The 23,721-nt window shown below is 38.1% G+C and overlaps 1 protein-coding gene across 1 annotated transcript in view; it reads left to right on the forward strand.

Annotated features, from left to right (window-relative positions):
- Positions 1–313: 313 nt before the first annotated feature.
- Positions 314–23,721, forward strand: part of LOC123683392 — a 41,055-nt gene continuing 17,647 nt past the window's right edge. Inside the window, exon 1 of the mRNA XM_045622404.1 lies at positions 314–795. The gene's annotated coding sequence lies outside the window, so the exon portion shown is untranslated. The remainder of the gene's footprint in view (positions 796–23,721) is intronic.

The raw sequence follows: 23,721 nt of genomic DNA on the forward strand, positions 1-23,721 counted from the left end.
TAATCCAAAAGTTTATTTTGATGTTCGTAATCGGAAATTCTTTTTTTTTTATAACGATAGAAGAGGGGATATTTTATTTAGGGATACCACTGTGGAATCCGATTGGAAAATAGTGAAATAACTCCGAAGATAAGATGTCCTGTTAATTGAAATGTCCGGAGAGGCCGTCACAGGTGCTTAAGTCCATTAATAACGCCACCTCCACCACCGTTGGCGTCCCAGAAACGCCAATGGCTCAATAAATTCCCCGCAAGCTGCTATCTCGACCTCCCCGTGTACTCTGCCTTTACCGCGATACCTGAGAGTCGTTCATTTGTTCAACGATTCACTGAAACAGCCATCGAGTGTTCAGTCGATGATCCGCTCTCTGTTCGAACGTGTACACAGAGCGAGTCATAGAGAGAGAGGGATATACGCGGTTGATTCGCGAGTTTTAATTTTAAAACGAATCAAGACGGCGGTCGCGAAACTTGCATGTTTTGTGCGGGACGCCGTGTAGTATTTTCGTACGAGTTTTGTGCGTTTTCGAGCGCCCCAGAACCGGGTTATTCTCATTGTTCGGCATCGGCCTTCGCCGATTGTTTAACAAGAACCGTCAAAGAGTGGACGCTTATTATTATTCAGTGATCATCGTTGTTTTATGAATTTTCGGTAGTAATTCGACATCTTGGACGTAGTTCGGAATTTCTTGTGTTGTTTTGTGCGATGTGAGATGTGAATGTGGTGCATGCATGTCCATCCTGTGGGAACAAGAGGTCAAAAGCGTGGAGTTTACATCAGAGGAATGTAGAAAAGGTATACATGTATGCAAATTGAAGTTATGTTTGTTGTACTGCGGCAAGGTACTTTGTCTGTTCGTTCACATGGACACCCTCTGTGAAGGCATTTGATATGCGAGATAGAGGCAGTTCCTGTGGAATAACAATTTGGTACCTTGATGTGGAACGCTCTTTTTGACTGTGAGAACTTTAAATGGGTATACCCTCTAATCTAATTAATTGGGGATTTGGTGAATTTTTGCAAAGTCATGCGTACACAGAATCAATGCATAAAATAATCATGTAAGTCTATGGATAAACAATTTTCGTCTGTGGACTCTGAAAATTTCGATGGTTTTCTGTGGTCGGGGATGGAAAATACATAAAATTACTATTTTAATGCAGCAAGCCGCATAATTCACTCCCAATGAACACTGTCTTTAACTTCAGTTAAAATTGCCCGCGAAAAGCTTGAATTGCTCCGAAAATACGAAGGAAATGTGTAAACATTTAATTCAAAGTTCAAATAACAATTTTGCCATCTGCATAGCCGGCTTTGATTTGAAAGCGATGGTCTGCTAGATATTGTGAATTGTGTGTAGATCAAATGATTTTAATGCATTGAAGATATTTTGCGTATTTGTATGAACTAGCTTCACCGAGAGCTTAACCAATTGTCAATATCGAGATTAATGCTATCAACCAAAGGATTGTGAACTGAACTCTTGAAATATAAAGCAACAACATATCTAAAAGTTTTACAATTGAGAAAGAAGATTTTATGCATTAACTTAGCATTATAAATATAAGGAAACAATATGAAAATATTACTAGGTATATATCTGGGGAACGGTCAAAGAAACGCAAAATACATAGTTTATATCTATTCATATTTTTTGTACCGCATTCAAAGTAGGCCATTTCTGAGTTAATGCATTTACGTAAACGAAGAATTCAATTATCCAAACATTTTTTGAAAGTTTCTTCAGTAATCAACGCAAATTTTCAATTCAATGAAAAACATTGTATCAAAGTGGTAATTTGGTTTTTGGAAAAATAATAAAGTCAGCTGGAGGCATACCAGGGAATTAAGTAGCCAATATTTTTTACGCTCAGCGCACAAAACACGCCCATAAGAAAAAATTGACGAAAAGGAGCACTCTGAACAAACTAAAAGGTACTTTATGCTCAAACTCCTCATGAGTATGAAGTACAGCTGTGCCAACTTAGCGACAAAAAGAATTTTAACAATCTCTTCAATTTTACTTTCTAAATGATCGTTTCCTGGTACTGTTTGTTGATCCTTCAGGGACGTAATCAAATTATAAACATCAAATGAAAAGAGGTAGCTCTAGCAAGTGTCAGAATCCGATGTAAGCACCCATCGTGCTCCGCCTCTGAAAAAACATGACCGCGAAAGGCTTGTACCTCTCTAAAAATACCGGGGAAACGTATACACATGCCTAATTATAATTCGCCAGCATCAAGAGTGTGTGCATTCGCTAAAACCAGTTCCGTTGAAATTCCGGCTTCTTCTAACATAACCCCACGCTCTCATGATATTGAGAATATCAATTTTTTTTAACTGACGTTCGAAGGACGACCTGATCTCTTTTCTTACAACTTTTCTCGCTCCCATCCCGTTTCCCTGGAATTCCAGGAAGCGATTTATCAACGACCGAGGATCTGACCGATTGGAAGATCGTAAGTTATAGCCGCAGCTTCTGCTCCAACAGGTAGAAGAAGAAAAGAGCGCTAAGTGGCCGGTGCAATTTACATGCGTCGAATATCTTCATAACGGAAGAAACCGACGCGAGCAGTTGTGCCGGTGTTTTTCTGTGGTCTGGGATGTGATGGGATTTTCTCGATGACTGATAGGTTTCGATTCTGTGGGGATGAGAGAATTTTGTACGTTGGGGGTTCCCCAAGGTGGTGTGCTTGGGTTAACCCTTTTCTTTAAAAGGGGGAATTTTCAGTAGAGGAATCTTCATAGTTTTTCCTGGAAATGTATAAGTAGGGATTCATCAAGCCAAGTAGCTTGACATTTTAACCAACTTATTGACTTGAAAATCAAGTCCGTGAAAAATTACATACTTGAGCTTGACTTGACTTGATTTTAGATATTTATTGCTTAACTTGATATCAAGCTACTTGATATTACTTGAGCTTGATATGCACGCGTCGCACGGCATATATTTCTGCAATCTCGTGCGCGCTTAGACTAAATAAGGGAATTCCTCGAGCGCCGAGAGACTGAAGCATTCGCCAGTGTAACTTTATTAGTAGTTTTCTCACATTTCTATGAAATCTATTGGTAGATTTTGGTAATTTTAGAAATATCTTTCCAAACTTGGCCAAAATGACCAAGGAATTTTTATCAATGCCAGCATCTTCAGCTCCTGTCGAAAGACAATTTTCCAGAGCTGCTCTTACAGTTACAAAAACCCGCAATAGGTTAGGCGACAAATCTATAAGATGCCTCATGTGTCTTAGATCCTGTATGGAAAATTATCAAACAAAGCCTGGATGTTTCTCAATATTAAGAAACTTTTTTTTTTGTTATGATTTATAGTGATTTAATTTATGTTTCTATTTAAAAAAAAGTTGATATTTTCGGTTTTTTCATACAATAAGTTCAATAAATACAAGTGTTTTTCGAAATCAAGTCAAGCTCAAGGCAAGTAGCTTGAAAATCAAGCCAAGCCGTGAATTCCTTTGTATAAGCGTTTCTAGGAAAACGGTGAAAGTGTTATAAATTTTTTCGAACAGAACTTCATCCAAAATCTCTTCTAACAACCACTGTGCTCCTTCAATATTGAATTTAGTCCTTCTTCCACAACTTAAATCATTATTTTGAGGCACTCATTTTTAAATACATAATAGAATATAGGCGATTATTGAACAATATTAAAGTTCTAGTTTTCAGTATTTCTTACTCTAAAATAGTTTGGAATGCGTTAAATTCCTGTTTTTAATAATTGAAGTATTCGTTCTCCTAATGGTTTCATATTGAAAGAAGCCTTCTTTTAAAACAATAAATAGACACATAGTTTGTTTCATTCACTAATTGTCTATACTTTTTCGACATAATGTTATTAAAATCAAAAGTTATTCTGGTAGAAAGTTTTCTAGTTTTAATAGTTAGAAGTAATTTGTATTTTGGTATGAAAAGAAAATAATAAACTTCAATTTCCACAATTTTTGAAGAACAATAAACGTTGTTGAGAACACAGCGTGGCGAAACAATCGTTCTTCCAGCTTCAAACTCGAAATAGAAAATAAAATTTCCATTTTCACACCTAATGGCTCCATAAAAACAGCAGCCACACTCCAATAACCATTGAAAGATCGACTTGACAAGGAATTTCACCGGATTTGCATACTAAACGATGCTCGGCCTCCGTCTCAAACCGACCGTAATCACAGATAACTCTTTTTTTTTACGGATCGCTTCGAGATAACTCCGCGCAATTATTAGCGTGAGATCTCGGCGAACCAGGTCACTTTCTTCTCTAGCAATCGTACAATTGACGGCTTTTCTATCGTTTTTTTTCCATTAATTCCACGTCTAATGGATCGGCCTTGCTTTCGAGCGGATCTCAATCGCCTAGTTCTTTTTGTCGATTGGTGGATCTGATGCGGTGCGTGGCCCACTTATCCGTTTGGTGTTGGGGGAGATGGAGATTTATAATTGGAAGACCGTAATTTGCCATCTTGGGATGGTACCTGAGCGTAGATCGTAAATAAGATCGATCGCCGGTTTTTTTTTTGTGTGTGTTGGCAGGACCGATTGTGGGAGATCGGTGAGTTGGGTCGATGAAAAATGGATTTCGATAATGGGATCGCATCAGGATTGGAAGCTGATTTAATTAAGGTGGCTGTGTTGTATCGATGCAAGGCGAGATATCTTTGGGATTTCGTCGTGTTTTTCAAGTTCTTCGTTGAATTGTCGTAATAAGAGCTCTTTTGTGAATACTGAGAGATATTCAACAGAGAGAAATAACAGGCCAATTGAAAAGTCCCCGGTCTACCATGGTAAAACACATTTTTTTGAAAAAGTTGCCTTCGAGGGCGATACAGCGATTATATAGCGATATTCCAACTTTTCGATACCATTTTTCTAGTACAATTTGTCTTTCGCTCCAAAATAGGCCTTAGTTTCGGCAATTACTTCTTCATTGGCGCTAAATTTCTTTCCAGCGAGCATTCTTTTGAGGTCTGAGAACAGAAAAAATTTGCTGGGGATAGATCTGGATGCAGAAACAATTCGAAACCCAATTCATGCAATTTTGCCATTGTTTTCATTGATTTGTGACACGGCGCATTGTCTTGATGAAACAGCACCTTTTTTTCTTCAAATGGGGACGTTTTTTAACGATTTCATCCTTTAAACGATCCAATAACGCTATATAATAATCGCTGTTTATGGTCTGGCCCTTTTGGAGGGAATCAATGAATATTATACCTTGCGCATCCTAGAATACCGATGCCATAACCTTGCCAGCTGACTGGTGTGTTTTTCCGGTTCATCCTGTGCAGTCCACTCAGCTGACTGTCGATTGGACTCCGAAGTGAAATGATGGAGCCATGTTTCATCCATTGTCACATTTTGACGCAAAAATTCAGGTTTATTGCACTTGAACAGTTTCAAACACTGCTCAGAACCATTAACACGTTGTTGCTTTTGATCGATTGTGAGCTCGCGCGGCACCCATTTTGCAAACAGCTTTCTCATGTACAAATATTCGTGAATGATATGATGTACCCATTCAGATGATATCTTCACAATGTCTGCTATCTGGATTAACTTAACTTTACGGTCATTCAAAATTATTTTGTAAACTTTTTTTATTTTTTCGTCGGTGACAGCCTCTTTTGGGCGTCCACTGCGTTCGCCGTCTTCGGTTCTCATTTCACCACGTTTGAACTAAGCATACCAATCAATGATGGTTGATTTTCCTGGTGCAGACTCCGGAAACTCTTCATCAAGCTAAGATTTTACTTCAACTGTATTTTTTCCCTTCAAAAAGCAATGATTTCCTCTTTTTTAATTAAGAATGGACTTTACAGACTGAATTTATTAGTTGAGTACTTAAAATTCAGAGGAATGAATCTCGGAAGAATTTCGAAATCTCAATGAAAAAATAGATAGCTACATACAGACGTAAAGTAGAAAAATTCAAATAACGTAAGTAACTAAATAATGGCTGTGTATGTATCTGACTATTCTTGAGACTTATACATGGACGTGCCTCAAGAACCCACAAAGGTCATTCCCCGACGTGTCAACATTGACAATACCAGCAGCAGTTCCACGCCTCGTCGGCCCAAAAGCCATATCCACATCTCGATTCAATAACTTTTTTTACGACACAATCTAACAGGCCATTACGGTGAGACGGCCATCGGCCACTCGATTTAATTTAGCGCCCCGCGCAAAAAGAACACTCCGAGTTATGGCACTTTTCAGCCATTAAAATTCCACCTCATTGTCTCTCGCTTGCATCGGGGCAACGGACAGTGAATTTAAATTCATAGGGTTGGCATGATTGATGCGACACAGAGCGCGATCTTGACGGACACGTCACGATCGGATCTGTGTTCGCCGTCGATGGTCGGGTCGTTAGGGTTTCACGGTGTCGGACCATAGAAAAAAAAGGCATTGACGTGAAGTGGTGAATTCGAAAATTACGGACCATAGAGAATTGAATATAGATAGAGGGAATATACGCAGTTTTTACATGTCCCCAACATGGTTAGATTACGTTGTCGGATTGTGAAATATTTTCAAATCCACAATTTTACTATATCGTTATGAATGTATATTATACTGAATGAAATATATTTATTTGAGTGATTCCCGATTAAATATGCAAATTTGAATATTTGGAATCCGATATTTTTCCTAATTGTCGAATTTATAATAATCAGGATATTTATTATTTTCTATATCTACCTGCTGATATCCAAGATTTGGCAACTTTTGCTCTCCTAGTGTCATCGGTTGTTTCACGTCGTTTGGCGCGCTTGGAGTTTGTTTTCTGAATTTCTGATATATTTAGGTATTTATTTCAATATATTTTGAGTTAATATAAAACGTTGATTCACTATGGGGCATAAGAAGTGCGTTCTTTGTGGAGAAACTTGCGAATTGAGTGAAATATCGTATCACTGATATGTTTTCATTTCCGCGCGCATCATGTCAAATTTGATAGCTTATGTTGGGGACAAAATTTGCTCACTGAAAATGACATATGCTCCCTCTATCTATATTTATTACTCTGAGTTATAGACATTGTGACAAAATCTGTTCGGAAAACGAGCGTTCAAAAAAAAGGGAGAGTTAGTGGGTGACATTTGTAGCTTTAGAAAGCGATATTACTCTGTGACTTTTTGCCGTCAGTCGGTCGTTAAGCGCACCGATGACATAGAAAGGAGAACAACGTTTCTCCGCATCTAATTGCGATACAAGATGGCACCACAGTTTGGCGATCTATCCGCAATCAATTTATCCGAGTGTACCGTTTAATTTTCTTGCTTGTCTCTCTAGTGAGAGCTACCGAAAGGAAGGAACAGTTGGCGAATGGCATTTAGGATGTCGGAGTATAGGAGAGGCACGTACTGTAACCGCAGGAAAGACTGTAATTTTGGGACGATTAAAGATCCTCGTTGAACGTGATTAGTTTCGATACAGAAATTACATCTTCATCTCGATCGGAAATTATGAGGAGACGAAAAAGATTGGACTTCGATTTATTTTTTATGGCGTGGTTTAAGAAGTGATTTCGACGAACTCGAATTCCAGTTTTTATCTTGATTATGATCAGAATGAAATTTGACGTTAACCTCAGAGTAATAAACATAGATAGGGGGAGCATATGTCATTTTCAGTAAGCAAATTTTGTCCCCAACATGAACTATCAAATTTGACATGAAGCGTGCGGAAATGAAAACATATCAGTGATACGATATTTCACTCAATTCACGAGTTTCTCCACAAAAAACGCACTTCTTAAGTTCCATAGTGAATCAACGTTTCATATCCACTCTAAATACAGGGTGGCCATTTGAAAACGAAACAGACGAGATTACAGACGAAATAAAGTTTTTCGATAGAAATGCTCGGACAGGTCGATTTCTGTTTCGAGGGGGACAACGGACGCATAGCGCTTCAACCCTTGCTGCTACAACCCCCACCCCCAATTTTTGAATAGGGAAGATGGGGTGAGTGATACCTCAATTTGAAGGTATTTTTATACTGATTTCAGCACAGTAATTGTTTTTTCATTTTATGCATTAGTTCTCGAAATATTCATGCGTTAGTTAGTTAGGAAGGAAGCCACAGTCATGGTTGTTTTGAAGCTCAAAATGTCGATTTTTCACAAAACACTACAAGTGCCATGAAAACACCACTTCATTTTCAAATACTTAGTTGAGAATATTTCGAGAACTAATGCATAAAATGAAAAAACAATTACTGTGCTGAAATCAGTATAAAAATACCTTTCAAATGAGGTATCACTCACCCCATCTTCCCTATTCAAAATTTGGGGGTGAGGGTTGTAGTAGCAAGGGTTGAAGCGCTATGCGTCCGTAACCTACATCTCAAGTTGTCCCCCTCGAAACAGAAATCGACCTGTCCGAGCATTTCTATCGAAAAACCTCATTTCGTCTGTAATCTCGTCTGTTTCGTTTTCAAATGGCCACCCTGTATATTGAGATGAATACCTAAATATATCAGAACTTCAGAAAACAAATTTGAAGCGCGCCAAACGACGTGAAACAACCTATGACACTAGGAGAGCAAAAGTTGCCAAACCTTGGATTTCAGCAGGTAGATACAGAAAATAATGAATATTCTGCTTATTATAAATTCGACAATTAGGAAACAAATCGGATTCCAAATATTCAAATTTGCATATTTAATCGGGAATCACTGAAATAAATGTATTTCATTCAATTTAATATACAGTCATAACGATATAGTAAAATTGTTGATTTGAAAATATATTACAATCCCACAACGTAATCTAACCTTGTTGGGGACATGTAAAAATTGCGTATACTCCCTCTATCTATGTTTATTACTCTATGACGTTAACCGATGGACCATAGACACTTTCAATCACCGATATCTAAAAGTAGAAATGAGTTTTGTAATATTGTTCATAGATTCCTGTCAAAACGATCTGTGGTATGTTGATGTCACAGAATCACGCATAATGGCCGTTCCCTAAATAAAACCACAGAATGGATGATAATGGGGCAAAACTGGACCGGCTGTCATAACATCGGGAAATGTTCGTTTGTTCACGGTCTGGCATTATGATAATTCGTTCTACGTGTGTATTTTCGGATTGCACGGTCGTTAGGGCCCCCACGGTCCCCCCTACACGACACAATAAAACGATAAAAGCGAGATTTAAAAATAAGATAACGGGTCGGAACGAACCATAGAGATATAATACTCAATATACATACTGCATTATACAACCATAGAAAGGACTAATCGACCGGTCGTATAACCGTGACGTTTTTATTGGAACGCCAATTTCGGGTACGGTGTGAACTACCTGTGCTGTTCCCTAATTTATTACCCTGGGGTATTACCGGAATGTTTAGCGGGTGTAATAAAAAAATTAAGGTGTTTATTTTAGGATTATCTGATGGCGAAAGGAACAAATAACAAATTCGGTGGGAGGTTTTATTGCGTGGATAACAAAGGCCGAATTGGAGAAGAAGATTTTCTGTGATTGGAGTAGTTCTTAGAGTAATAAACCTAGATAGAGGGAGCATGTGTCATTTTCAGCATGCAAATTTTGTCCCCAACATGAACTATCAAATTTGACATGAAGCGCGCGGGAATGAAAACATATCAGTGATGCAATATTTCACTCAATTCGCGAGTTTCTTCACAAAGAACGCACTTCTTATGTCCCATAGTGAATCAACGTTTCATTTTAACTCAAAATATATTTAATTAACTACCTAAATATATGAGAAATTCAGAAAACAAACTTCAAGCGCGCCAAACGACGTGAAACAACCGATGATACTAGGAGAGCAAAAGTTGCCAAACCTTGGATATCAGCAAGTAGATACAGAAAATAATAAGTATTCTGCTTATTATAAATTCGACAATTAGGAAAAATATCGGATTCCAAATATTCAAATTTGCATATTTAATCGGGAATCACTCAAATAAATATATTTCATTCAATATAATATACATTCATAACGATATAGTAAAATTGTGTATTTAAAAATATAACACAATCCGACAACGTAATCTAACCATGTTGGAGACATGTAAAATTGCGTATACTCCCTCTATCTATGTTTATTACTCTATGGAGCAGTTGACGGTTACCAGGGCTATCAAAAAGCATGGTTTTAAAATGTATCTAGTTACTTTGGATATCTAGTTACTCTTTAAAGAAACGAAATTATGCTTATCTCAAGAATAATCCAATTATTTTGTAAAATTTGTAGTGTTTTCATGCAGAACCATCGCCAACCTCAGCAAATAGAGTTATCTCCAGCAATCAACCGGACCACCGAGTATCGCATCTCTTTTTCTTCTTCTCGTTGTCAAAGGGACCTGTCGGTAAAGCAGGGACCTACCACCACGTAATTGAGTTCGAACCGATCTCCCTGCTCCGTTTTCGATCTTGGAGCAACGGGGAGTGGTCTCACCTATTCATCAACCTGCGAATAGAAAAGAACGCGCTGAAATAAGACCTAGCGGTTGACGAGGGAGGCGTCGCATTCGCATATCTCTTCCGTTTTCCAGATCGGACGTCCAGATAACGCAGAAGAACGAGGTCCTTTCGTTGTCTCCCTCATTAAGTCCGCCATCTCGGCATAATTAATTATATTGAGAGATGAAAGAGAGCGAGTTATCGCTCCGCGAGGACGTGTAGTTCGGAACGCGGTCATTTTTCAAACCACCGACCGACGGTCTGCGGTCTGTGGTCCTTCGAGCTCGGATTACACTCGCCGATTATCGCTAGAAAATTGATTTTTTTGGAATCCGGGATGGTTAATGCGATAATTGTCGGTTTCAGCGTTTGCGTCTGGTCGGACGGTATTGGTGATGACGGTAATTGAGGTTATGTCGAGACGGCGTGACTTTCGGAATTGCTGGAAAGCAATTGGAACGATTCGCCGGTAGGTAATCTATGACTTCCTGCCGATGTTGTATTGAATAAATCATACTTTTTATGTTGCTTCTTTGCCTAGCATCAATATCTACATTTTCATCAATTAGTCTAGCTATTTGAGAAGAACTATTTACATTACAATGAAAATATCATATGGAGAATCTTGTTTTCCTTAGGAATACAAAAAATGATGAAATGAGAAGGAACCTTGCAAAAAACACTTTCATTTATTAAACTTATTGTATAAAAGAAACGAAAATAACATGCCAAATTACCAAGATCGTCGAGAAATCGACAATCCTGAGTTTTCATCAACAATATGGCCTACTGTAGCAATAATTTCAGTTGTTCTTGAGCGGACGTAGGTACACGGTTTTGATGACAGCTTCAGGAGTGACAGTTGCCCAGCTACCGGAGTGTTCAAAATGAAACTTCTTATTGGAGAACCTTGTATAATTCCTAGATTTTTTGAACTTACAACTGAAAGATCAGATTCGTATTATTGTAACCGATTTTCGTAGCAAATTTTAAGCAAATAGCTCTTATAGTTCCAGAGGCGATCACTGGACGTCGAAAGGCGGTAGAACGTATATTTTTATTCATTTTCTGCACTATCAACGATGACGACGACAATCTGCCAACCAAAAGCTGATTTTCGTAAATAAACAACTTTGCTGACATAAGTCCGGGAAATCTCGTAACACCAAATAACTTCACCGAACATAGAAACGATTTAATGTGATGCAAAGTCGACTTCGTCTAATCTCCACGAAGATCAAGCGGTGTGCCGTACCGTTCTTCGGAGCTAATAGCGACGCGATCTTTCCTAAAGGAACGCAGCCACAACTGGCGGGGTCAGATCTGGGGTTAACAACTTGGAAGTTTCCGTAAATGTCGAGATATTCGATCGTTTATTCCATACATGACGCACTAAACGCTCTACGAGAAATAACAAGCCCGATAAGACCGTAGGCGGAATATCTGCTAGGCTGATTTCACTCGACAAAAAGAAGACGACGGTCTAAGACCGACGTTCTGTCAAAACGGGCGGTTTCTATGGTCCGAATGGCGCGAAACGTCAGTCGGTCTATTAGGCCAATTGAAAAGTCCCCGGTCTGATTCACAGATGTCGGTGTTTGTATTAAATCCATATGATTTTCAGTTAGTACCAATCTTCATTGATTTTCATGAGGCTCCCACATCTCTTGAGCTGAAGATGAGAAATTTGATGATTTTCTCGAGGCTGCCGCCGCTTCAGGAAGCAAGATACAGACTTCTAGCCTCAGAGTGTTATAGATCAGAACTCGATGTTCAAAAAACTTTTTATTTGATGGGTCTGTGACGAATATTTCAGGAGATATAACGGTTTTTCTATAAAAATTCAATTTTTACGGTTTTTTCCAAAATTTCGAATGCCAATATTTCTTGAATAGTGGGTTTTACGCGGAATCGGTGAGCGGAGATGGGTTTGACGGTCCATGATGATTCGAATTCCGGTCTCAGCCGAAATTTTTTTAGGCGAAAATTTTTGCCAAATTTTTCCATACCCCACCCTTAAAAAATTTGAAAAAATTAAAAGTTCTTTCTTGGGAATAATATGCTTATTTCTTGATTGAGCCGGTCATGTAGATCACGAAAATGTGTGCATCTGGGCGATTACTCCATTAATTCAGAAAATATAGGGGTTAAATTGATATTTTCAAACAAAAATTTGATGATTTTCGCGAGGCTGCCGCCGCTTCAGGAAGCAAGATACAGACTTCTAGCCTCAGAGTGTTATAGATCAGAACTCGATGTTCAAAAAACTTTTTATTTGATGGGTCTGTGACGAATATTTCAGGAGATATAACGGTTTTTCTATAAAAATTAAATTTTTACGGTTTTTTCCAAAATTTCGAATGCCAATATTTCTTGAATAGTGGGTTTTACGCGGAATCGGTGAGTGGAGATGGGTTTGACGGTCCATGATGATTCGAATTCCGGTCTTAGCCGAAATTTTTTTAGGCGAAAATTTTTGCCAAATTTTTCCATACCCCACCCTTAAAAAATTTGAAAAAATTAAAAGTTCTTTCTTGGGAATAATATGCTTATTTCTTGATTGAGCCGGTCATGTAGATCACGAAAATGTGTGCATCTGGGCGATTACTCCATTAATTCAGAAAATATAGGGGTTAAATTGATATTTTCAAACAAAAATTTGATGATTTTCGCGAGGCTGCCGCCGCTTCAGGAAGCAAGATACAGACTTCTAGCCTCAGAGTGTTATAGATCAGAACTCGATGTTCAAAAAACTTTTTATTTGATGGGTCTGTGACGAATATTTCAGGAGATATAACGGTTTTTCTATAAAAATTAAATTTTTACGGTTTTTTCCAAAATTTCGAATGCCAATATTTCTTGAATAGTGGGTTTTACGCGGAATCGGTGAGTGGAGATGGGTTTGACGGTCCATGATGATTCGAATTCCGGTCTTAGCCGAAATTTTTTTAGGCGAAAATTTTTGCCAAATTTTTCCATACCCCACCCTTAAAAAATTTGAAAAAATTAAAAGTTCTTTCTTGGGAATAATATGCTTATTTCTTGATTGAGCCGGTCATGTAGATCACGAAAATGTGTGCATCTGGGCGATTACTCCATTAATTCAGAAAATATAGGGGTTAAATTGATATTTTCAAACAAAAATTTGATGATTTTCGCGAGGCTGCCGCCGCTTCAGGAAGCAAGATACAGACTTCTAGCCTCAGAGTGTTATAGATCAGAACTCGATGTTCAAAAAACTTTTTATTTGATGGGTCTGTGACGAATATTTCAGGAGATATAACGGTTTTTCTATAAAAATTCAATTTTTACGTTTTTTTCCAAAATTTCGAATGCCAATATTTCTTGCATACTGGGTTTTACGCGGAATCGATGAGCGGAGATGGGTTTGACGGTCCATGATGATTTGAATTCCGGTCTTAGCCGAAATTTTTTTAGGCGAAAATTTTTGCCAAATTTTTCCATACCCCACCCTTAAAAAATTTGAAAAAATTAAAAGTTCTTCCTTGGGAATAATATGCTTATTTCTTGATTGAGCCGGTCATGTAGATCACGAAAATGTGTGCATCTGGGCGATTACTCCATTAATTCAGAAAATATAGGGGTTAAATTGATATTTTCAAACAAAAATTTGATGATTTTCGCGAGGCTGCCGCCGCTTCAGGAAGCAAGATAACGACTTCTAGCCTCAGAGTGTTATAGATCAGAACTCGATGTTCAAAAAACTCTTTATCTGATGGGTCTGTGACGAATATTTCAGGAGATATAACGGTTTTTCTATAAAAATTCAATTTTTACGGTTTTTTCCAAAATTTCGAATGCCAATATTTCTTGAATAGTGGGTTTTACGCGGAATCGGTGAGCGGAGATGGGTTTGACGGTCCATGATGATTTGAATTCCGGTCTTAGCCGAAATTTTTTTAGGCGAAAATTTTTGCCAAATTTTTCCATACCCCACCCTTAAAAAATTTGAAAAAATTAAAAGTTCTTCCTTGGGAATAATATGCTTATTTCTTGATTGAGCCGGTCATGTAGATCACGAAAATGTGTGCATCTGGGCGATTACTCCATTAATTCAGAAAATATAGGGGTTAAATTGATATTTTCAAACAAAAATTTGATGATTTTCGCGAGGCTGCCGCCGCTTCAGGAAGCAAGATAACGACTTCTAGCCTCAGAGTGTTATAGATCAGAACTCGATGTTCAAAAAACTCTTTATCTGATGGGTCTGTGACGAATATTTCAGGAGATATAACGGTTTTTCTATAAAAATTCAATTTTTACGGTTTTTTCCAAAATTTCGAATGCCAATATTTCTTGAATAGTGGGTTTTACGCGGAATCGGTGAGCGGAGATGGGTTTGACGGTCCATGATGATTTGAATTCCGGTCTTAGCCGAAATTTTTTTAGGCGAAAATTTTTGCCAAATTTTTCCATACCCCACCCTTAAAAAATTTGAAAAAATTAAAAGTTCTTCCTTGGGAATAATATGCTTATTTCTTGATTGAGCCGGTCATGTAGATCACGAAAATGTGTGCATCTGGGCGATTACTCCATTAATTCAGAAAATATAGGGGTTAAATTGATATTTTCAAACAAAAATTTGATGATTTTCGCGAGGCTGCCGCCGCTTCAGGAAGCAAGATAACGACTTCTAGCCTCAGAGTGTTATAGATCAGAACTCGATGTTCAAAAAACTCTTTATCTGATGGGTCTGTGACGAATATTTCAGGAGATATAACGGTTTTTCTATAAAAATTCAATTTTTACGGTTTTTTCCAAAATTTCGAATGCCAATATTTCTTGAATAGTGGGTTTTACGCGGAATCGGTGAGCGGAGATGGGTTTGACGGTCCATGATGATTTGAATTCCGGTCTTAGCCGAAATTTTTTTAGGCGAAAATTTTTGCCAAATTTTTCCATACCCCACCCTTAAAAAATTTGAAAAAATTAAAAGTTCTTCCTTGGGAATAATATGCTTATTTCTTGATTGAGCCGGTCATGTAGATCACGAAAATGTGTGCATCTGGGCGATTACTCCATTAATTCAGAAAATATAGGGGTTAAATTGATATTTTCAAACAAAAATTTGATGATTTTCGCGAGGCTGCCGCCGCTTCAGGAAGCAAGATAACGACTTCTAGCCTCAGAGTGTTATAGATCAGAACTCGATGTTCAAAAAACTTTTTATTTGATGGGTCTGTGACGAATATTTCAGGAGATATAACGGTTTTTCTATAAAAATTCAATTTTTACGGTTTTTTCCAAAATTTCGAATGCCAATATTTCTTGAATAGTGGGTTTTACGCGGAATCGGTGAGCGGAGATGGGTTTGACGGTCCATGATGATTTGAATTCCGGTCTTAGCCGAAATTTTTTTAGGCGAAAATTTTTGCCAAATTTTTCCATACCCCACCCTTAAAAAATTTGAAAAAATTAAAAGTTCTTCCTTGGGAATAATATGCTTATTTCTTGATTGAGCCGGTCATGTAGATCACGAAAATGTGTGCATCTGGGCGATTACTCCATTAATTCAGAAAATATAGGGGTTAAATTGATATTTTCAAACAAAAATTTGATGATTTTCGCGAGGCTGCCGCCGCTTCAGGAAGCAAGATACAGACTTCTAGCCTCAGAATGTTATAGATCAGAACTCGATGTTCAAAAAACTTTTTATTTGATGGGTCTGTGACGAATATTTCAGGAGATATAACGGTTTTTCTATAAAAATTCAATTTTTACGGTTTTTTCCAAAATTTCGAATGCCAATATTTCTTGAATAGTGGGTTTTACGCGGAATCGGTGAGCGGAGATGGGTTTGACGGTCCATGATGATTTAAATTCCGGTCTTAGCCGAAATTTTTTTAGGCGAAAATTTTTGCCAAATTTTTCCATACCCCACCCTTAAAAAATTTGAAAAAATTAAAAGTTCTTCCTTGGGAATAATATGCTTATTTCTTGATTGAGCCGGTCATGTAGATCACGAAAATGTGTGCATCTGGGCGATTACTCCATTAATTCAGAAAATATAAGGGTTAAATTGATATTTTCAAACAAAAATTTGATGATTTTCGCGAGGCTGCCGCCGCTTCAGGAAGCAAGATACAGACTTCTAGCCTCAGAGTGTTATAGATCAGAACTCGATGTTCAAAAAACTTTTTATTTGATGGGTCTGTGACGAATATTTCAGGAGATATAACGGTTTTTCTATAAAAATTCAATTTTTACGGTTTTTTCCAAAATTTCGAATGCCAATATTTCTTGAATAGTGGGTTTTACGCGGAACCGGTGAGCGGAGATGGGTTTGACGGTCCATGATGATTCGAATTCCGGTCTCAGCCGAAATTTGTTTAGGCGAAAATTTTTGCCAAATTTTTCCATACCCCACCCTTAAAAAATTTGAAAAAATTAAAAGTTCTTCCTTGGGAATAATATGCTTATTTCTTGATTGAGCCGGTCATGTAGATCACGAAAATGTGTGCATCTGGGCGATTACTCCATTAATTCAGAAAATATAGGGGTTAAATTGATATTTTCAAACAAAAATTTGATGATTTTCGCGAGGCTGCCGCCGCTTCAGGAAGCAAGATACAGACTTCTAGCCTCAGAATGTTATAGATCAGAACTCGATGTTCAAAAAACTTTTTATTTGATGGGTCTGTGACGAATATTTCAGGAGATATAACGGTTTTTCTATAAAAATTCAATTTTTACGGTTTTTTCCAAAATTTCGAATGCCAATATTTCTTGAATAGTGGGTTTTACGCGGAATCGGTGAGCGGAGATGGGTTTGACGGTCCATGATGATTTGAATTCCGGTCTTAGCCGAAATTTTTTTAGGCGAAAATTTTTGCCAAATTTTTCCATACCCCACCCTTAAAAAATTTGAAAAAATTAAAAGTTCTTCCTTGGGAATAATATGCTTATTTCTTGATTGAGCCGGTCATGTAGATCACGAAAATGTGTGCATCTGGGCGATTACTCCATTAATTCAGAAAATATAGGGGTTAAATTGATATTTTCAAACAAAAATTTGATGATTTTCGCGAGGCTGCCGCCGCTTCAGGAAGCAAGATACAGACTTCTAGCCTCAGAGTGTTATAGATCAGAACTCGATGTTCAAAAAACTTTTTATTTGATGGGTCTGTGACGAATATTTCAGGAGATATAACGGTTTTTCTATAAAAATTCAATTTTTACGGTTTTTTCCAAAATTTCGAATGCCAATATTTCTTGAATAGTGGGTTTTACGCGGAATCGGTGAGCGGAGATGGGTTTGACGGTCCATGATGATTTGAATTCCGGTCTTAGCCGAAATTTTTTTAGGCGAAAATTTTTGCCAAATTTTTCCATACCCTTAAAAAATTTGAAAAAATTAAAAGTTCTTCCTTGGGAATAATATGCTTATTTCTTGATTGAGCCGGTCATGTAGATCACGAAAATGTGTGCATCTGGGCGATTACTCCATTAATTCAGAAAATATAGGGGTTAAATTGATATTTTCAAACAAAAATTTGATGATTTTCTTGAGGCTGCTGCCTCTTCAGGAAGCAAGATACAGACTTCTAGCCTCACAATGTTATAGATCATAACTCGATCTCCAAAAAACGTTTGTATTTGAGGGGTATGTGACGAATATTTCAGGAGTATAACGATTCTTGAATAAAAATTCCAATTTTTACTGATTTTTCCAAAATTGAAGAAGCAAATTCTTTCAATCAAAATAATTTTTCTTCATAAATTGTTATTCACAATACATTTTTTTCTCCCAATCAATGGGTGCCTGGTGGGGGGTGTTACTGCTATGAAAACACCAACGGCCGAGACATACCCCAATAATCAGACAATCAAAAAACAAGGCGGCAAGCGCCCCACCAATCTACCGGAAATGAGCCCAACCGTTCAAATCTCGCTAGAACAATAACAATAAATCCATCCAGCCGTGAAATGCTGTCACTGGCTCAGCCGTACGCACGAGTGCAATTGTTCAGTGGGTGTAATCGAGAACCAGGGCCTTCTCGGATTTCTCCGTTCTTTTTTTCCAGACAATGCAACGTCGCCAGGTGGGCGGCCAAGATCCGAATGTTCTGTGTTCTCGGAACGAGCCCCGGCGATAAGTAAGTCGCCACCATCGGACTCTATGGGCGGATTTAACGAGGCTGCGTTCCGTTAGGACAGATATACGGGCAGTTAACGAGGATTCATTGTCTTATTCTGTGGTTTATACGTGAGGAGCGTAGATTAGAGTTATCCTGATTGAGGTTTGACGACGTCTCTTGGTCGTATAAGAAATAGATTAATTCTGAACGATGTATGGAGTGGATAAGATCTGGAGGGTAATTTGATAGCGTTTCATGATCGAATAGTCAAGTTGTGGTGCCGGTAGACTTGAAATAATCCGGGCTTTTTAGACGGTAACGTTTTATCTACCACTGCGGCAAGCATCTTCAGGGATTTCTCATCCGAGATGATTCTTGTTGTACGGATATTGTAGATATAGGTAGAGTTCATTAAGCCAACCAAGTAGCTTGACATTTTAACCAACTACTTGACTTGAAAATCAAACTCGTGAAAAATTACATACTTGAGTTTGACTTGACTTGATTTTAGATATTTATTGCTTGATTAAATATCAAGCTACTTGATATTACTTGAGCTTCATATGCACGCGTTGCACGGCATATATTTCTGCAATCTCGTGCGCGCTTAGACTAAATAAGGGGATTCCTCGAGCGCCGAGAGACTGAAGCATTCGCCTGTGTATTAGTAGTTTTCTCACATTTCTATGAATTCTATTAGTAAATTTTGGTAGTTTCAGAAATATCTTTTCAAACTTGGCCAAAATGACCAAGAATTTTTTATCAACGCCAGCATCTTCAGCTCCTGTTTATAGACAATTTTCCAGATCTGCTCTTACAGTTACAAAAACCCGTAATAGGTTAGGCGACAAATCTATGAGATGCCTCATGTGTAGATTCTGAATGGAAAATTATGAAATCAGACAAAGCCTGGAGGTTTCTAAATATTGAGAAACTTAATTTTTTTATTATTGTTGATTTTGTTATGATTTATAGTGATTTAATTTATGTTTCTATTTCAAAAAAATTGATATTTTCGATTCTTTCATACATGAAGTTTTATAAATAAAAGTGTTTTTCGTTAGGTTCCTTCTCATTTCATCATTTTTTTGATGATGTGACACTACACAATAATTTGCTAAAAATCAAGCTTGATTTGAAATCAAGTCAAGCTCAAGCCGAGTAGCTTGAAAATCAAGCCAAGCCGTGAATTCCTAATAGAAGAAGACAAAATTTGCGTTTTCAACTACAGTTTTTGATGCTTTTTGTACGCGGATTTGTGACAGTTTCAGTCTATAATTTGCAGGAATCTATAGTTCGAATGACGGCTGAAACTCATAGAAAATCATTAAATTTGTCACAAAAAGAAATCGGTTCGCAGCCGAATAATCCAAATAACTCAAATACAATCCGATTAAAAAATTCCTTATAGACGTCGATTTATAAATCTCAGCCCCACCTGATCGAAAAACAATACATATACCCGATCAACAGTTCTGAATCATCATAATAAACAAATTCCAGCGCGCCCGTAGACATTTCAGAGAAATACGAGTACATATTTCAATTCACAGATTACATAGGACCCTCCGCGGGCCTTGCTAGAACGTTTAATTATTTCAGGTATCGATATACGAGGTATAGACATGTATCGAACGTGTAGGCGAGCCTTAGCGACGACAAACAATCGTCCAGAGAAAATAGACGGTCTGAATTCCCGACATTGACCCAATTCTATGGTTCCAATTCGACGTCACAGTACGTTGAGCACGTTTGCTAAATTGATAATCATCGATTTATAGATCTTGAAGTTGAAGTTAGCTCTGTGACTCGATACGGAGATTGATTTCGCCCGTTGGAGCATAGAAAATCGCGACATGTAACGGAGACGATCATAAACTGGAGCTGCGATGTCACTGAATCGACGGGTGACTCGTTTGAACTACTTTCTTCTTCTTCGGTCCCCAGGACGATGCTGATCGGCAGGAAAGTCACCGAACCTGAGTCGCGATCTTAGATTTTACCGCGCGAATCGTCAATGCGATCATTATCAGCATCCGGTATTCGATTCCAAGAACTGTCTCGTAAAACGCGCGTTACAGAGATCTGGCATCGTCGTAAATCAGGCATTTTTCCGTTTTTAAGTCACTGCTGTTTACAATGGCCGGGCAGTGTTTTCGAAATATCAAAGTCCGGTCGTCAGTTTTGGCAGAAAAATGCGGAGAATCCGTTTGCCAGTGTCTCGTAAAGATATTTTTAGGTGACGTTTGAGCGACGGCTATTGTTCGGCTGAACAAAAGCAGTCGCCTCGATTTTTTTTTTAGATATATAAATAATGTGGACGGAGTAATAGAAACGACGGGTGGCAGGCGTCTTGAAAAATGTTAATCTAACATTGACACGAAAAAGAATAGATACAATGTTTATAAATGTATCTTTCGTCGTTCATAATAACCCAAAAAAATTTATGGATGGTGCCAGAATGATTTCAGATATATTTGGTGATGATGACATCAGATTATATTCATATGGCATTTAGATTCACCAAGGAATTCAAAAGAAATGGCGAGCTCGCACAAAATTGCAGAAATATATGCAGTGGGACGCGTGCATATCAAGCTCAAGTAATATCAAGTAGCTTGATATCAAGTCAACAATAAATATCTAAAATCAAGTCAAGTTCAAGTATGTAATTTTTCACGAGTTTGATTTTCAAGTCAAGTAGTTGGTTAAAATGTCAAGCTACTTGGCTTGATGAATCCCTGGCTCCTATTGTAGACGAGAATTTTTTTCATCCAACCTCGTACTCCCCAAGCACCGTGGTATTTCCTGTCACTTTGACACTTGATATTCTATGATCTGTCAGCTGTCATTCGAACCATCGATTCCAGCAAATCATCGACGTAAACTGTCACAAATCGTGCGATTTCGAGCGGAAACGAAGCCAAGGTTGAATCCACTCACAAAAAGCACAGTTTTCGCCACAGAAGACCATAAAATCCGTGTCGTAACATTCGAACGGACACGACGACCGGTTGACAAATCACCGAAATGAGCCGGAGGTACTGCCAGCCGAATTATAAAACCATCGATCAACCAGAGAGCAGGACGACTTTCACAGAAAAGTCCGCTACCTACATAACTCAACACGTCGTTGAGCCGGTCTGGCGTTAAAAAACGACGACGTTTAGCCCGCGGACGCGCGTCGATATCGAGGGCGATCCGGAATAAATATTAGCGCCATTTAACTCGAGATATCAGTCAAAATATTTTAATCAATCTTTCATTGGCGAACGCTGTGGAAACCACTTAATCGGCTCGTATCTCAGTAGGCTATTAATAGGAGCCTTGGGACGCGTTCCGATCTTTCGGAATCGGAAACGCAGGTTCAATGGCTGCGTCGCCGTCTTTACACACTTTACACTAAGCTAAATAACATAGATGCAGATCTCAACACGATTTTAGATCGACGTAAACGATTTTTATCGAGTCTTGATCTATTTCCATTTTTATTCTTCTTCTTTTAGATGGCGCTTGAATGAACGAGCGCTGAAATATTCTTGAATTCACGTCAGGGTCTTTCTTTCAATTTTTCAATTCCTTTTCTTCTTTTGATACAGTTAACAGTTGAAGCAAAATCTTGGCTTGATGAAGAGTTTTCGGGGTCTGCACCAGAAAAATCAACCATCATTGATTGGTATGCTAAGTTTAAACGTGGTGAAATGAGCACCGAAGACGGCGAACGCAGTGGACGCCCAAAAGAGGCTGTCACCGACGAAAAAATCGAAAAAGTTCACAAAATAATTATGAATGACCGTAAAGTGAAGTTGATCGAGATAGTAGACGTTGTGAAGATATCATCTGAACGTGTAAATCATATCATTCACGAATATTTGTATATGAGAAAGCTGTGTGCAAAATGGGTGCTGCGCGAGCTCAAAGTCGATCAAAAGCAACAATGTGTTGATGATTCTGAGCAGTCTTTGAAGCTATTTAAGTACAATAAAAATGAATTTTGGCGCCGATATATGACAATGGATGAAACATGGCTCCATCATTTCACTCCGGAATCCAATTGATAGTCAGCTGAGTGCACTGCACACGATAAACCGAATCCAAAGCGAGGAAAAACACAACAGTCAGCTGGCAAGGTTATGGCATCTGTATTCTGGCATGTGCAAGGTATAATATTCATTGATTACCACCAAAAGGGCCAGACCCTCAACAGCGATTATTATAAAGCGTTGTTGGATCGTTTGAAAGATGAAATCTTTAAAAAACGGCCCCATTTGAAGAAAAAAGGTGCTGTTTCATCAAGACAATGGGGTGTGTCACAAATCAATGAAAACAATGGCAAAATTGCATGAATTGGGCTTCGACTTGCTTCTGCATCCACCGTATTCGCCAGATCTGGCCCCCAGCGACTTTTTCCTGTTCTCAGACCTCAAAAGAATGCTCGCTGGAAAGAAATTTAGCGCCAATGAAGAAGTAATCGCCTCAACTGAGGCCTATTTTGAAGCGAAAGACGAATTGTACTACAAAAATGGTATCGAAAAGTTGTAAGATCGCTATAATCGCTGTATCGCCCTCGAAGGTAACTATATTGAATGATAAAATCAAATTTTTCCAAAAAAATGTGTTTTACTATGGTAAACCGGGGACTTTTCTATTGGCCTGTTAGTTTTTATTGACTACAGAAAACCATGAAGCAACCGATACTCCTCCTGGCAACGTTCATCGAGTCTCGAAAGATGACACAACCTTATTCTACGGCTCGTTACCTCACATAACAAGCCTTTGGGTGGGTTCCTTGATGGTTTCGAAACAGCACTTATCGAATTTGGGCCGTGCCTTTTCATGACCCATAAAAAATTGCTACTTCTCTCGACCATTGCCAATTGTGTTTTTGCAATCAGAGGAAGTCGCTGTGTTTTTGGTGGGAAAGTTTTGAAACTGTCTTGTGAGTAGACGTTAGAGGAAATGGTGAGTGTTTTTTTTTACCATCCTTAGAGAATCGTATAATTGACAAAATATTTCTACGTGATCCCATCGAAAATTGAACGAATCAGAAATTGATGTTTTATTATAAACTGTTGGCAAAAATAACGACAACATGAAAAACCAGGTAACTATGAAAACAAAAACTGCAAACAATGAGTTCAAACGTCCGAGTATAAAACATAG

The sequence above is a fragment of the Harmonia axyridis genome, chromosome 6, assembly GCF_914767665.1.
Source record: "Harmonia axyridis chromosome 6, icHarAxyr1.1, whole genome shotgun sequence".
Classification (NCBI taxonomy): Eukaryota; Metazoa; Arthropoda; class Insecta; order Coleoptera; family Coccinellidae; genus Harmonia; species Harmonia axyridis.